Source organism: Emys orbicularis, chromosome 2 (assembly GCF_028017835.1).
Source record: "Emys orbicularis isolate rEmyOrb1 chromosome 2, rEmyOrb1.hap1, whole genome shotgun sequence".
NCBI classification, from domain to species: domain Eukaryota; kingdom Metazoa; phylum Chordata; order Testudines; family Emydidae; genus Emys; species Emys orbicularis.
Window position 1 is genome coordinate 202,596,431 of NC_088684.1, and position 15,002 is coordinate 202,611,432.

Here is a 15,002-nt window from a genome sequence, read left to right on the forward strand (position 1 = left end):
GTTTTTACACCTCCCTCCTTCCTTAACGTGGTAAGAAAATAAAATCGCTGCAAGTGTGCTTCAACAACACAGAAGAGTAGCACCTGGTGTATGCTCCCGAGGGATTTAAAGAAGCATCCTCACTTGAATAGCATTAACCAAATCATACACAACAATGTTCATCACTCCAATGTTTTAGTGAAAATACAAAGCAACAAATAGCCATTTTATCATATACATTCAATACAGATATATTTGTTCTAACTATTCTTGCTTTTGGGATACTGTGCTCCAAAAGCCCATAAACACATTTTAAAAAAGCAATATATACAGATATAAATTTTTAAAAGATAAAATCAGTGAAGATACTTACACACAGTGTTTGCAATTATTCTTGTATTTGGGACATTATACTCCCATAAAAAATTATATATATTAGTTAAATTGGTTCTTGATGATTTGGATCTATTTTATCTTCAGCTCATTCAGAGGGCATTTTGGGGTCAGATATTATTTCCAAGTGCACTCTATTATTCCATTTGCAAACTAAGATGTATAATATCGTTACAGCTCAGAAACCAGACTCAAAAGCAAAAAGAGAAAAGAAACAAGTGACCTTGTTGCGCTATCTGGCAGCTATTTATTGCAAAGTTCATGCCTAAATGGTTCTTATGCAGAGAACAGGTGACCAGCGTGCAAGTAGGTTGGTTAGCATGTTCCCTATGTCCCATCATCACATTGGTCGATGTTTGCCTATGGGTTTTTTTAATGTATTCATGTCTGAAAAGTGAATTTGATATGACACATGATAATCTATGAAAATGTTAATCAATACAAATAGTTTAAGCTGTCATCAAATGCACTTCTTTAGTCAATACTCATATCGCTGAAAACAATGTCACTGTCACCAGGGCTTAATTTGCACAGCACTTAAATATTGGACTCTGTGCATCAATGCACTCCTCTTCAAATACTGTAGGTAAACACATTTTCTCCCTATTTAAGGCTGAAGCACTCAGCACGCATTTAGCTGAGCTGAATCCTCCCTTTTGAATACCTTGATAGGTCCACTGGAGGGCAAAATTAATACTTAATTGAATCTCACAGTCATCAAAATAATCAATACTTTTTTATTATTTATTCTTTACAGTCTGTTGACTGTTTCAAACCTCTGAGGGAATGGTGGAAAGGATTCATGGCTTTGAAACACTGTCATTTAACAAAGTAATTTTCAGTGGGGCATTAGGGGTTGTGAAACATATAATAAAACAAAAATGGTGGCTTATAATAGGAAGAAAGAAAAGAATTATATTTCTGCCATCTAACAAAACAGGATAAATAAAAAAGCAAGTGCAGGGAGAGGGAGAAAGGAGGGGGAGAGGGAGAGAAAGACTGGCTTTTGAAGGGTTTTATCATATCAAGAGCAGAGCTGAGCTTTCATAATGCTGACATTTCTCATCCTGACAATCCTAAACAAGTGGAAAGGATGAGATCGCAGATATCATCTTTCATCACATTCCCCAGCTTAAGAACCAACATGACAGCTTCTCTCCCCTTTACACTGTTAATTACTAAATAAAATACTGCTCTCTGTCAGCATTAGATTATTGCAGATAGCAACCACAAACATTACTCCATTGTTTTTTTTTTTTAAACCAATGATACCTACCTTGAACTCTTCAGAAAATAAATTGGGCTTGTGTCTACATATTGTAAATATATGAAATATAATCAATTTAATCAATGCGGTCAATCCACATTGTCAGGCTAAATTGCAGGTGATTTATTAACATTTTATTTACTGTATTTATTAGCTGGTAAGAATCTGAACATGGATTAGATATTTTTGGGGAGGAAACCCAGAAGTTCATAGATTTTTTGTTGTTGCTAATTTTATAAAAACATACAAGTTATACCATACGCTTATTCTGCATTACATACAACAGCTGCACTTTTATTTTTATATGCCATATAAAGTATTTCTTAGTTGATTCTCAAGTGAAAGGTCACCTGAGGAAGTAGGATACATTTTTTCAAAGTATTGGGCGATAATTCTGCCCTCAGTTACATCTGTTCAACCCCACTGGGTTCAGTGGGGTTGCACAGGTTTAATCCAGGACAAAATTTGAATGTATCATCAAAATGCTTTTGGAACAAGCTAATGTTGCCCACAGGTCCACACTGCTTATCTGAGGATTGCCAACAATTTAGGGAAGAGAACTGAGCCAGTGGTTTTCCAGGTGAAAGTTCTGAGGTATCAAATTTTCAAATTGAGTTTATAAAGAGTGTGATGGAGAATAATAAGGAAAATATCATAATGTCATTGGGCAAAATCAACCCCACTGAGGTTATTGGCAAAGCTCTCATTGACTTCACCGGGATCAGGATTTCACCCACTCTGTACATCAATGGCACACCCTCAACCTGGAATAATATGTTCATTCTGGTTACCACCTTTCAAAAAGTTACAGCAGAAAGAGAGGGGGCTCTGAGATGTGTGATGAGATATTGAAGAGATTGGAACTGTTTTTCTTCTTACACAGGCTGATGTGCTTAATTTATTAATTATCAAATGAAATATGGTAGACTTGTAAATACAAAATCGCAATACTTATCACATATAGTTATTCATTAGATGCCAAGATTTTAATTACTTCCCTCTGCAAAGTTACATGAAATACTGCTTCTAAATGAGGAGAACTTCTATTGCTATTTTAAAAGCCAGGCCCTTCACTTCCATGGTAAAGATGCAGCTACTAAGCAAAAGTGGTCAGTACTCAAAGACAACTTATGAAGGAAACTATATGTTCTTTGTGTGAATCCTGCTCCAGGCTGAAGACTAAAGATGGGACTGTGAGCTACTTAAATCCTTAATATAGGGCTTTGATAGGTTCTCTCCACTGGGATGAGTTTCACCCTTTAGTCCAGATATTGCTATAACAGACACCTGCACTGTTAATGGTGTTACTCATTCCCTTTTTTTAAATAAGGTGAATATTAAAATTTGCTTTGACTTTATTCTGCCCTTATTTTTAAACTATTTGCTTTATATTTCTATTCATAAGTTTAAAAATCCTTTTAAAGTATAATATTCATCATTTCCTTATAACTTACACAACTCTATCAATTTACAATATCTGTATTAACTTTTACTCAAAAAACGATTCTATTTTAGAGTCTTACTTCTCACCACAATAAAGCTGAAGTCCCTGTTTGCCTCAGAAGTTTTAAAAGCAGCAGCAAAGACTTTATATTTAATAAACCAATAGCCAGAACCATGACAATTAAAACATATTTGTCATTAGGTTAAAACCTGGTATAATGTAAAAATAATACTTTTAAAAGAGATATATCTCACTACTTGGTAATCATAACAGGAAATATGATATACTTTACTAAGGCCCTGTGCCTGCAATGAGTTCTGACTGGGACATACTCAGGAGAATTATTTATTTTGACACAACAGCTCCCAGGAAACCTAGGAATGTCTATACACAAAAGGTGTAGCACTTAAACTATACAAAGCACTACTGCCCTCCTCGTATGGACATTGGTATACCAATCATACTAGCATAGCTTATTTCTGGATAGGAAGGGAATAAGCTATCATAATATAAGGCATCTTTAAACTTGTATAATTGTGTCCACACTAGGGGTTGCTCCAGTATAACTATTTTGATGGGGGAAAAATGTCACTCCTAATCAAACCAGTTTTACCAGCAGAAAATCTGTGTGTAAAATAGGCCTCAATAATGTTAGCAATGACAATGACTAATGTCTTCACTGGAACATGAATGGCTAAAATTCCAGTTAATGAGAATTTGGAAGGGGTTCAGTCATTAAATGGTTTATTATCAGGTGTTAAATAGGTGCACCATTCTGACCGCAAGTCATTGAACTTACGGCCAGAAGGGACCACCAATATTTTAATACAGTAATTGTTAAATAAAATTAAGAAATAAAGATCAAATTCTAAATAAAATATATAATAAATATGAAAACCAGTGAATCTTTATGCCTGTATTTTAATCAGTGCATTATTTTAGCTCATTAAGTGTTTTCAGAATGTATTTTTATATGGTATTTTAATCAGGACAGCTGAAGTAGATAGCCCTGGGTAAAGGCTATTCCAAGATTGGGATAATTGGGTTGACAAGGTTTTCACCAGGGTGTATTTTATAAATGTTGTCTAAGGAGAAGATTAATTTAATTGGTATTTGACATAATTTACTAAAGCTTTTAGTATCTCATTTTCCCTTGATTCACCTGCAACCTAGTATCATGGCCATCACCTTATCACTACTAGAGGTACCATAATGATATATTCTTTTATAAATAAGAGCACCTCTTACTGGACACTTCTGCAATTGTCACCTCCTGCTGTTGTTTTGTCTGCTACTGCCACTTTATCACTGGTATTCTTTCTCCGACACGTACAAAACTATGACTACAAAACCCATTCTAAGACAATTTTATTTAACTTCAACACCCTCCCCCAAATCGCAACTTGCTATCTATCCTTCCTTTATTCAGCAAAGCTACAGAGAACATCATCTTCTCTTATCTCTCTCTACACAACCACCTTAACCACTTTTAGCCTGGTGTAAAATGAGCATGATTATTGATATTGGGTTTATGACCTCCCCTCTTGGGCACAAATCTCTCTCTTTAAAGCCACATTTGATTTTATTAAAACTCTAACTACTTTCAACAATTCTCTCCTTTTATAGTGCCTTGAGTAAGATGTTGATGTCTTCAGCATGTTCATCTTCTGATATGAATTGTACCTTTCAAATGATCTCCTCTTTAGTTCTATTGAAGGCTTTACATTAATTATCTTCTTGTCTCCTCCACTATGGAAATGTTCAAGTTTCTTTTCTTCTTCCTTTTCCCATCTCCCCTTTCTCTGAAGTGTCTCATTATAAGCTTCAATCTTGGTGTCATTTTTCTGCAGATGATGCTCAACAGTGCATCTAACATCCTGGCTATAGTTAAAGGAGGTAGTGTGTCTGGTTAAAAGTAATTTTTAAAAGACTTATTTCCCAACTGTACCCATAATGCTAAAAATACCTCAGATTATTTAAACTGAACAAATTTTAGAAGTCTAATTTACTTTTCACCATTCAGGCTGTTAAAATCATAGAATCATAGAATATCAGGGTTGGAAGGGACCTCAGGAGGTCATCTAGTCCAATGCCCTGCTCAAAGCAAGATCTAATACCCAACTAAATCATGTTTGTTTCTTTTGTTCCATTTCTCTTAGCTTAGTCAGTGAAAATAGATGAGTCCATTTCACTTTTGTTTTTCCAGGCAAAATCCTTTTTCATAAACAAGTAAAATCCTCATAGTCCTCATTAACTAGTAAAATCCTGCACATTTTGGATGCAAGATTGCTAGTGAATGTTTATTTGTCTAAAAATGCAGTTTCTACTGAAAATTATCTTGGAAACATTACTTTTGGCCTTATACTTTTTTAAATCCTTTAAAAAATTTACTTTGAGTTAAATTTGACTTGGCATTGTCCCTTTAAGTGCTGTTCCAGTACAAGACAGACTTTGACCTTGCCTTCAATAATAAAAAGCACAGCAGACACACATTAAAAGAAAAAAAAGAACAATTCCTCCCCCCCTCACCTCCCAATGAGAGTAAGTGTGAAAGACAGAATCCCACACGACAGATGTTACTAAGCTCTGGAATGCATTCAGATACCATGGTGGTGGGCACAAAATAAGAACCTGAATACAATACAAGTGTAGTAATTAAGTTCTCCACTCAGACATATTAAATCTCCTAAACCAGCTGACAATACCAGTGGCATCCTATGCTGAGTAAGATGTGAATAGTGATTCCACAACATGCAGCACTGTTGAGGAGAAAAGTTAACTTGCTGGAGAAGACAGCTCTGGTCCCAGCTCCAGAGCAGCAAGATGCAGAGATGCCCAGTGAGGAAAGAACTCATGCAAATGAATTCCTTATCTTCTCACTCTCCACAATACACCCTATCTAATCTTCATCCTGGACTACACAATCTGTAGGAATCACTTGCCCTGACATATACCTAATGGCCCAGATGTTTTACCTCCAATGCTGTCCCTATGGAGTTGAGGTAACTACTTCTCTCAGTGACTGCTGGGTAGGAAGAGGAAATAGCTCTAGACCTGGCCTCCAGTTACCTGGGCTACACTTTCTTATTTAATTACAGTATTTGGGAATAGAGAGCATTGTCGTGCCCTATCCCAATTATTAATCTTCCTCCTCCCAGTATGTACCACTCCATTCCTCCAGTTGTGGGGTGAATTATTCTTGTGAGGTACACAGGGGCGGCTCTATGTATTTTGCCGCCCCAAGCATGGCAGGCAGGCGGCTTTCGGCGGCATGCCTGTGGGAGGTCCGCTGGTCCCGCGCCATCGGCGTCCCCACCGCCAAATTGCCGCCGAAGCCGCGGGACCGGCGGACCTCCTGCAGGCATGCCACTGAAAGCCACCTGCCTGCCGCCCTCACAGCAACCGGCACGCCGCCCCCCGTGGCTTGCCGCCCCAGGAATGCACTTGCTGCGCTGGTGCCCGGAGCCGCCCCGGAGGTACATAAGGTTATCTTCCTGTCCCAAGCTAGCAAGATCCTAATCATTTTAGTAGGACCAAGGTCAAAATGTTCAGATCTCGGAGGCCTGCATAGCTTCCATAGGCCTACAGCCACAGAGACTATTATTATTTTGAACTGTCACACTCATCAACATTCCTGAAGTGCCCCATGTTATCCCAATTTTCTTGAGTCCCACATACCAAGCAGCTGCCTCTCTGCTCTGGGAACTCTGTGCTGAGAGGAGTTTTTCTTGTGGTCTTGCCTCCTTTCAACAGGGACTGCTCTGGTGGATAGGGTGCAGGCTTCTTCTATATTCTCACAGTCCCCTTATGGGTTCCTTGCTGCTCTGCACATGCCTCTCACTGGGCTACAGTGAGTAAGCATCAAGCTGTTATAGTCTCAGGATCAGCCACTGCTAGGAGACATGATCCTCTGTACCAAACCAGAGCATTACTCTCACTTGAGTGATCTTACATTGTATGTCCCAGCAACATTAAGAATATTATCTCTGCCTCAAGTAATTAGGTCACCTGACCTTTGTTTTTGAGGAACTGCCCCTTTGGTACCAAGAACTGCAAAGCATCCAGGGATGATTAGCACTAGTCTTTCCTGAGGGAAAGTTAGGTCACCAGTATTGCCAACCCCAATTTCTGAACATCAGAGATCTATACATACACATCAGGGGTAGGCAACCTGTGGCACGCGTACCAAAGGCGGCACGTGAGCTGATTTTCAGTGGCACTCACACTGTCCGGGTCCTGGCCACTGGTCCGGGGGGGCTCTGCATTTTAATTTAATTTTAAATGAAGCTTCTTAAACATTTTAAAAACCTTATTTACTTTACATACAACAATAGTTTAGTTATATATTATAGACATATAGAAAGAGACCTTCTAAAAACATTAAAATGTATTACTGGCACGTGAAACCTTAAATTAGAGTGAATAAATGAAGACTCGGCACACACTTCTGAAAGGTTGCCGACCCCTGATATACATGATTCTTTTTATTTGCTGTCTGTTTTTTGAAAATTTTGGTGCATTTGGGTCACCTTTTCTCCACGAAAAACGAAACCTGAGATTCTACCAAAATTACTGGATTCTAGGATCTGAGGCATCAAGAAACACTACATATAAGACTTGCACTAAATTTCTGAGATTTGGTCATACAAGAAGCATACCAAGAAGAGAGGGATGCTAGGAGTAGCTTGTCTAGGTGCCGCAAGAGGAACTCAGGACATCTAAGAGATATATCTAGTATGGCCGGCTGGAAAACAAGAATTCCATTTTGCAAAAAGTGTCAAGTGTTTTGAAATTTGGTTCTGTTCTGCATCAAAATGAAACTGAGATCTTTCTAAATTATTCACAAAAATACATGAGAGTCCCACCCCAGAATAGCCTTGAGACATGGGAGATCCAGGTTCAAGTCCTTGATCTGACTCAGTCTCACTCACTCAGTCTCTCCTGCTCTTCCACTTGGTATAAATAATTCAATATTCATTTTACCAGAGACAGAGAGAAACTCCCTCAATAAACCCAGCAGTTAGGGCACTCATCCAAGATGTGGGACACCCAGGTTCATTAAGTCCCTGCTCTGAATTCCAGGTGAGTACCCTAACCACTAGGCTACTGGTTATTCTGGGGCTGGGGAAGGGAGGTGTCCCTCTCTCTTTTTGACCAGAAATTCCCTTGGACTTGAGAAATCTTCCCAACGAAAGTTTTGTTGAAACCAATATTCTGTTTCTACAAAATATTTTGGTTTTGATGAATCCGCATTATTCAACAACATGTTTTGTCAAAACAAAAGCCAACCAACTTTATTATCTAGTACTACCCAGGTGTGAACACTGCTTTTGCAAACAATTCACACCCCAATCCAAATCATGTTTGAAGCTGCTTTTGCTGTTCTTGTGCATGACTCAAAAATCATATGCAGGCAGGACCTACTCAACTCATTTTTATACAGGTCTGTCGCATCTTACGCGCATTTAACATGCGCGATTTCAGCTTTACGCGGTCAGCAAAAACAAAATAAATTTTTTTAAAAAAAGAGAAAAATAACTATTTTAATACTGTCTCTGTAGTGCGGGCGATTCCGCCCACAACTGAACTCAATGTAATTTTGACTATACGCGGTTTTTGCTTTATGCGCTGACCGCATAATGTAACCCCAGCGTAAGATGAGACAGACCTGTATAGACAATCAGGCCTTAACTAAAACACCCTATCCAAAAACTGTCAAAGAATCCAAATCCAGATCCAAGTTTTACAGCTGGTCTCTCAGTCTATAATGTGTGAAAAGGCATGGATCTACTCATCCCCACCTGTGGAGGACTTTGAAATTTGAATCCCAATTTGGAACTCAGGCCCAAATCTCGCTTTTAGTACTGTTGATGTGATTAAATGAGTTGTCTTCTCTTGGAAGCTGCTCTTAGTCTGTCTCAACCTGCACATCTCACTATACTAATACGCACTGCAGAAGTCACAGGGGAAATACTGAAAGGCCTTGCTCTCATAAAGTTGTCCTTCCTAACCCTCCGCAGCTAGTGGAGAAGCACAAACCTACACTTTTTCATTTCCTTTTCTATACTCACCCTCTTTACAGTAAATTATACCAGAACAATGTCTCTTTGTGGAAGTATGAGACTGAAAACTTCATCTGATTTCACAGCCACACACATTTCCATGTTCAAAGACGAAAGGCACCACTTTGCTGCAGTTTGCTTAGGAGCGAGCATCCCAAGTCTCTTCTTCTATGCTGGGTCTCATGTCTGACAGCAAAACCTGCTTAGAACTGCTAAACACACTTAATACTGCAACAAATACTGTAAAACAATAACACCATTCTTTTTGTATTTCTAAGCCTTTCCCATTTATAAAATGTGTGCAATTTTTATTTATTTGGTTTTTTAAAAATCTTTGTAGTTGGTGTTCAGGGTTACTTTTCTTGGTAGCAGGTCTATATCAACAGCTGGATTCCACATCCTCCTTTTCCTATCTCAAAATATTAATTCATAATTAAATATTTCTTTAAATGAATTTAATATATATTTACCTGTCATACAACTTTACAGGGGTGACCAATCATCTGCAAGAGCACTTGTTTTTGTTTAAGAAGTTTAGGCTCATTGTGATAGGAAACAAAGATAGGAAACAAAGGGTAGGAATAAATGGTCAGTTTTCAGAATGGAGAGAGGTAGATAGTGGGGTCCCCCAGGGATCTGTACTGGGCCCAGTCCTATTTAACATATTCATAAATTATCTGGAAAAAGGGGTAAACAGTGAGGTGGCAAAATTTGCAGATGATACAAAACTGCTCAAGATAGTTAAGTTCCAGGCAGACTGTGAAGAGCTATAAAAGAATCTTACACAACTGGGTGACTGGGCAACAAAATGGCAGATGAAATTTAATGTTGATAAATGCAAAGTAATGCACACTGGAAAACATAATCCTAACTATACATATACAATGATGGGGTCTAAATTAGCTGTTACCACTCAAGAAAGAGATCTTGGAGTCATTGTGGATACTTCTCTGAAATCATCCACTCATTGTGCAGTGGCAGTCAAAAAAGCAAACAAAACGTTGGGAATCATCAAGAAAGGGATAGATAATAAGACAGACAATATCATATTGCTTCTATATAAATGCATGGTACACCCACACCTTGAATACTGCATGCAGATGAGGTCGCCCCATCTTAAAAAAAGATATATTGGAATTGGAAAAGGTTCAGAAAAGGGCAACAAAAATTATTAGGGGTATAGAACGGCTTCTGTAAGGAGAGAGATTAATAAGGCTGGGACTTTTCAGCTTGGAAAAGAGGTGACGAAGCGGGGATATGATAGAGGTCTATAAAATCATGAGTGGTATAGAAAAAGTAAATAAGGAAGTGTTATTTACTCCTTCTCATAATACAAGAACAAGGGGCCACCAAATGAAATTAATAGATAGCAGATTTAAAACAAACACAAGAAAGTATTTTTTCATGCAACGCACTGTCAACCTCTGGAACTCCTTGCCAGAGGGTGTTGTGAAGGGCAATACTATAATGGGTTCAAAAGGGAGCTAGATAGATTCATGGAAGATAGGTCCATCAATGGCTATTAGCCAGGATAGGCAGGAATGGGTGTCCCTAGCCTCTGTTTACCAGAAGCTGGGATTGGGTGACAGGGCATGGATCACTTGATGATAACCTGTTTGTTCATTCCCTTTGGGGCACCTGCCATTGGCCAGTGTCAGAGGACAGGATACTGGGCTTGATGGACCTTTGGTCTGACCCAGTATGGCCGTTCTTATGTTCTTATGTGGTTCATGCTTTTGGAATGGGTGCTAATCCATCAAAAGCTGCAGGTATAGCTGCAAATTCCCAAGATGTCTTGCTTACTGTGTCAAGTGTGTTATGTCAAATATCACATAAAGTAGCAATCCTGTTCAGCAGGCTTACAGGAGCACTTTAATACAAAGCAGCGTACAATGTTGTTGAATGCTTTACAACATGAAAAGAGCTTGTGCACTCACTCACTGATCATTTTTAGAGGTAATTACAGTGACTGGATTATTATTAAGCAAAGAACAAGTAATTTCTCAGGTATACTAGTATTTTCCTACACACAATACTATTCCCTAATGTGCACGAATAAAAAAAGACAATTATTGGCAGAGCCCTGCATATCTGCAGATATCTGCTTTATATCCGTTGACCATTTTTGCGGATTGCAGATGGATGCAGATTCAAATTTTATAGATAATGCCCTGCAATTCTGCGGATATCTGCTTTATATTTGCAGATATCCGCATCTGCAGACCATTTTTGCGGATGGGATGCAGATAAAAATTTTGTATCCGTGCAAGGCTCTAATTATTGGTCACTGTTTTCCTATTGTTCCTTAGGGAAAACCCTTCTAAACAAAATATTTTAAGAGGGATGGGTTAAAATCTGATCAAAGCAAAAGTGTGCCATTCCAGTGCTGTTTTTTGTTGCTTGTTCTTGCAAACTGGTGAATGTTGCTGGATTGTTCAATTTCACCCTTAAAGAGTAACTAGGCCTTTGCAGTTGCTTGGGAAACCTCACTAATGGGGCATTTCTTAGGTTCCAACAGTAGGCCTCCAATCTCTCACCTTGAAGACCCCCCAAAAGAATTAGGGAGGCAGAAGATTTGCCAGGCTGTTCCCACCCCAAAATATAAAAAATGAATGAATGTCATTCATCACAATTAAAAGATGTGATCAGTTGAGTTAACAATAGTCCATACAAACTCTAGGTAAAACCTGAAGACTGGAGTCCCAAATATAGTTATTCATAGTAATTGTTGGGCTACAAAGAAATTAATGTCACCAAAAAGAAGCCATCCATTCCTCCAGACCTCTTAGCAGCTTTGGACAATTATCCTTTCCCTTAGCTACTTTCATTAATAATCAGGAATTTATCCCTAGAAAATATCAGTGACTAGTCGCTCTGGGTAACAGCAGAGATTACTCAATTCAAACAGCTGTTCCTGGGTCCTGATTTGAAATCATTCCAAGAGGTATGTAATAATGTAAATAATATAAATATGCTATATTTTCAATATTTACAAATCAAACACCTTATTGTGAAATCTGGATATGGCTCTATCTAAACCTTTAACCACATTTGAGGAGTTGACCCGGGAGCAAGCTGGAACAAAAGGTTTAATTTCTAAGAGATATACAATTTTGATTGAAAAAGATGTTTAAAAGAAAACCACCCAGATGAAAAGATGGGACAAGAGATCTGGATAAAGAAATTGATCTGTATGAGTGGGAGTCTATATGTGAAAGTGGATATATCTCTTCAATCTGAGTCACTCAAATAATTTTTTTTTATAAATTACTGTATAGATGGCATTTGAGACTCATATTTTGGCTACTAAGGAGGCATTCTGTTGGAGGTGTTGCAAAGAAAGAGGAACATACTTGCATATATGGTGGCTGCATCCAGGAATTAGATGATTTTGGGAGGAAATTATTAAAGAGCTTAATCTTGTGACAAAATGCTGATTTCCTAGAGATCTGTTGACCTGCTTCCTTAATACTCCAGTAAAGGATCTTCATTTTAGACAGAATGACACATGAATTTATTTTTTATTGTTAGCAGCAATACTTTGTATTGGACATTATTGGAAAAATGGTGTTCCTCCTTCTATGGAGTTGTGATACAAGGCCAGTCTGTATTTTACTGTAATGGATACACCAAGAACATACACAAGAGAAGCACCAAAAAGAGGATAGGTATTTAGAAATTTGGTCACCCTTTTTAGCGTACTCAGAGAAGCCCTCCCAGCCAGCAAGCCAGAATCTTTAGCCAGGTTGTCTATTCACCTGATTCTGATTGAGTAACATGCAATGTAGTATATTCACATTTCATTGTAACCTTACCTTAATAAAAAGTTTAAAAAAAGAAAAAGAATGAGTGGACTGGCTATCTAAAATCCTACAGAAATTCCAGAGGCATTGGCCTGGCTGTCCTCTCTGCAAAGCTCCTGGAGAAGGGGCAAGGAGAACTGCTTAGCCACTAGGCAGAGCATGGGGAGACATGAGGCTGGCTGAAACCACAATACACAGCACAGGTTCATTTAGTAAGCCAAGGCCAATGTTTGGGCTCCTAATGAAATCCAGGAGCAGGTGAGCATCAGCTGCTTTAACTATTGTGATTGTGTTGCAAGTATTCTGTACAGTTCTGATTACAATACCTAGTCAGAGGGCGGCTCTGGGGGTTAATATTTTGAAAGGGCATTGACTGCTTCAAATGAAGAGGGATATAGCAATGCAAAAAGGAAAAGTAGCAAGGTTTACCCAGTCTTGCTTCAGGCCCTGCTACTGCCTCAGTTTCTCCTTGTTCCCTAGGAAATCAGCCTTCACACTGCAGTTGTTTCCCTCTTCTTTCAATGCCAAGCTCACAATAGCACATCTTTACCCCTGCTTTCTGAGCTGGCTCATAACCTTTAGTGCAGGGTTCTTAGTCCTATACCCCACTGAGGCTTTCATCCCCACACTCAATCTCTCTTAGCTGGCTACTGCTCTCTGCAGGCCTGCACCACCCAGGCCCTCTAACTCAGAGATAGCAAGAGCAATTCTGTACAACACAATTATCTGACTCATTTGAGTCTCTACTTAAATTCACCCTCACTGGAGTCAGGCTGCCCTTTATTTCTCTCAGCAGGCCTGGTTCTGAGTCATATGCTCCCATCATGTGACATTCCTGGACTCATTCCCTTCATCTGGGGAGGTGGGCGGTGCTTGGCTCCAAAAATAGAGGGCCAGCTCACCAGCTAATAGGCAGCTACAACAGGGCTGTATATTTAGCAGAACAAGCCACTTAGAAACCTTTGTATCTATGTGGAAGAGCCTACAGAAAAGCAGAATACAAGCAACATAGGTAGATTTGGGATGTGCAAAACAAATAACTTATGCACATTTTTCCTTTTCTGTTTGTTTGCCTTTTACAAAAGATTCAAATTACTAAATTTAAATTAATCCAGTTCTGGGATCCAGTGGGATCCATTCATGCCCTTTACAACATTTCATCTATCTATCAAGGTACTTGTATGGCTCTTATCACCATAGTATGTGAGCACTTAATCATAAACCTATGATCACTACATGTAAATGTAGCCTGTCCCAGGAGCGCATATGGATATTAAAATGTTCTTTTTTTCCATAAAATCAAGTTGGTATGCAATTACTACAGTGAGACACCTTATGTAAGCTTGACATCATGTCTTCACTTTAAACAGTGTAAGTCAATAAAATTATATCATAGCCATTGACAACACATACAATTTTGCCTGTTTGATATCCCATTACTGCAACAGCAGCCATAGTAGTTATGGGAAAAGCTCTTCTCTTTCCCTAGGATAGTATTATAGTTTTTGCTCTCACAACTCAGGCATGTTTAGAGGGAGAAGAATAATGCCACTTAAATTGCTGTCACAGTGTTTGTTACTTTCCAGTATAATGTGCACAATAAATATTACATCCACATGCCTTCATACAGGTTTACTAGTAAAGCAGGGTCCACATCTCCTACATGGCACCAAATTTCTCCTACATGGCATCATTCCACCTGTGCATCCAAAGAATCAAAAGGGCAGAATACTGGTAGACTACACACTGAGCTTAGATGTGCAAGAAATTGCAGTACAGATCCCTCTCATCTTACGCGGGGGTTCTGTTCCGCGGTTAGCGCGTAAAGCGAAAACCGCGTATAGTCAAAACCCCATTGAGTTCAATGGCGGGCGAAATTGCCCGCACTACAGGTATAGTATTAAAATTGTTGTTTAGCACATCCCTCGGCCCGCGCCACTTCCTGCAGCCCCCATTGGCCTGGAGCGGCGAACCGCAGCCAGTGGGAGCCGCGATTGGCCGAACCTGCGGACACGGCAGGTAAACAAACCGACCCGGCCCGCCAGGGGCTTTCC

General features: G+C 39.0%; 1 protein-coding gene across 1 annotated transcript in view; it reads right to left on the reverse strand.

Moving 5' to 3' along the window:
• The window catches only part of POU6F2 (POU class 6 homeobox 2), a 394,378-nt gene that overhangs the window by 326,838 nt on the left and 52,538 nt on the right, over window positions 1–15,002 (reverse strand). The window lies entirely within an intron of this gene.